Consider the following 2,287-nt stretch of genomic DNA (forward strand, 5'->3'; position numbering starts at 1 on the left):
ACAAGTTTGTTAACGGTTCCCACGAGGGTGACCTTAACGGAACACATACATCATTAGCGAAAAGATCCAAGCAGAGTTTGGCGATCACTTGACTCAGGAATTTGGGATTCTATCTGGGAACTGGTAGGCAGTGAAGGTGTTTTCTTTTCGAAGGATGTTACTGAATGGACGAGCAAATGTGCTGAAGACTTTAAATCGATGTATCAGGGATGTTCGATTGAAATGAATTCGATTTTCAGACATGAACATGATCTTATTGTTTTGTTTTGTTTTCGATCACATTTGATGCCTCTGTAGTTTTAAACAAGGACAACAAGGAAAGGCAATTCAGGAGGGAGAGAGTTGGTGCGATGCAATCATAACGTCATCCTCTGTACTCTGCTTGCATCCATCGCAATCAAGTTTGACTTCAGCTGCAGGTCGAACATCCTTGCCAAGGTAATTATGAAAGGTATGCTAAGAGTCGGAATTGCATTAACGACATTCCGATAAATAAGGCAGCGACTTCGCTGCTATATATGAAGGGACCTGTTGAGGAAAACGCCTATCAGGTCTTCATTCAGCAAGCCAAGGACTGACAACTACTTTATCTTTCTCCAGAAGTCACTTCCAAGGTCGTGCAAGATGACAGCAGGAGTCTCTCGACCTCATGGTGCTGCTCATGGTCAGGGCCAGAGTCACAATCAGGCCCAAAGTATTAGCCACAGCCAGGGTCACGACACCCCGTATCGGATCAGTGGGAAGGCAGTTCGACACGGAGCGTCTTACTCTGGTGGTCTTGCCTCGGCCCTAACCTTGCATTCCTCAGTCTCTTCGCTCAGCCCGAGCAGCATGGCCGGAGGACCTGGTGTCTCACGAATGATCGGTGCTGGAATATTGGGCCTATCTGCTATCGGTGTCGGGGTGCCGTCACTTGGCCTGCGTGGGGCTGGAGCTGGGAAAGCCCTGCGGGCCATCACCTCCTCTTTCAGGGCACGTCTGGGTGACCAAGTTATCACAATCAGCGGTTACGGTGTCAACCCTCTCTTCATGCCAGGAGCAGGGACCGGGTTTGGCAAGAGATATGATAGTGCTGCCTTAATGCCATTGATCGACCCATCGACCCTCCCGCCAATTGACACTGTACAGGTGACTCGTATCAAGGAGAAGCAGGACCTACAAACCCTCAATGACAAATTTGCAGCACTGGTGGACAAGGTGATGTCTGGGTTTTCTTGCAATGCTCTATCGTATTTAAGAATATGTGTCTAACTTGAAATCGTGCTTCCATTTTTTTTAATACGCTGCATCGTTTCTTTGAATTGCTTCATCATTTGGACTTGTCACTTCTGCCTGGGACAAAAGGACCATTATGAAGCCTGTTGAGGTGTTATTCGAGGCTGGGTGTGCATTTGTACGCATGTTGCTAAATGATTTGCGAGTATACCTCTTATCTGTGAATAACTATGTAGTCCACACGAGAGCATCTGTGGATGGATTTGCAAAGAATACATCATATAGATCTTTGTTTGAGACTTTATGGGACTTCTGCATACCTTTGGTATCCCAGGATGCCTCCTCCAGCTCATCACAGGTCCACGTGAGCTCACCGATCGTCCTTTTGTGCTGGGCGATCTGCTCGCTGGTTTGGTATTTCTGCCATGATGCTTTGCTAAGCCATTTTCTTCTGCTTGACCACAATGTTCTGTTGCAGGTTCGAGTTCTGGAACAGCAAAACACAATAATGAAAGCTCAAATTGGCATCATCATGAACCCTGATGAGCACAATGGGCCCGTGAATACCGTCGTGGTTATGAGCTCCATTCAAGGTACCTACAACGTGAAGATTGAAGATCTGAAAGCTGTGAAGACTGCCTTGCTCTCTGAAATTGATCACCTGACGGGCGTTATCGAAGATTACACGAACAAGTAAGTGGATGTGGCTTTGGAAGGTCGGTCATTCGGATTAGTGTGTGCAATCGAGGACACCTGATGAGGTTGATTTGTATTACGAATTCTGAAATCAACAAGACAGTTCATAAGGACACCTTACCCCACGCAGTCTTGGGTCGGACACGGAGAGGGTCTTTTCAACTCTTGCTCTGTGTTTCCAAGCACGATTCACATTTCCTACGAGCTGTGATTTTGTCTGAATGTCGATACAGTATTGTCCAATGCTGAGAGAGCGAGCAGAAAATTTTATTGGTTGAGATGGCCAAAAATCGCGAAATATTTTGTACCAGTCCTGCACAACTAGAGGTTTTTGGAAGTGCCAACATGGCGATTTGTGTTCTACAGTGTTCAAGTA

The 2,287-nt window shown here is 46.4% G+C and overlaps 1 pseudogene across 1 annotated transcript in view; it reads left to right on the forward strand.

Annotated features, from left to right (window-relative positions):
- Nucleotides 1-518: 518 nt before the first annotated feature.
- Nucleotides 519-2,287, forward strand: part of LOC147011387 (thread biopolymer filament subunit alpha pseudogene) — a 2,465-nt pseudogene continuing 696 nt past the window's right edge. Inside the window, exons 1-2 of the transcript XR_015051884.1 lie at nt 519-1,197; nt 1,694-1,908. The product of XR_015051884.1 is annotated as a thread biopolymer filament subunit alpha pseudogene (transcript). The remainder of the gene's footprint in view (nt 1,198-1,693; nt 1,909-2,287) is intronic.

This window comes from Eptatretus burgeri, chromosome 15, assembly GCF_056783735.1.
Source record: "Eptatretus burgeri isolate ZD-2024b chromosome 15, Ebu_testis_v1, whole genome shotgun sequence".
Lineage (NCBI taxonomy): Eukaryota > Metazoa > Chordata > Myxini > Myxiniformes > Myxinidae > Eptatretus > Eptatretus burgeri.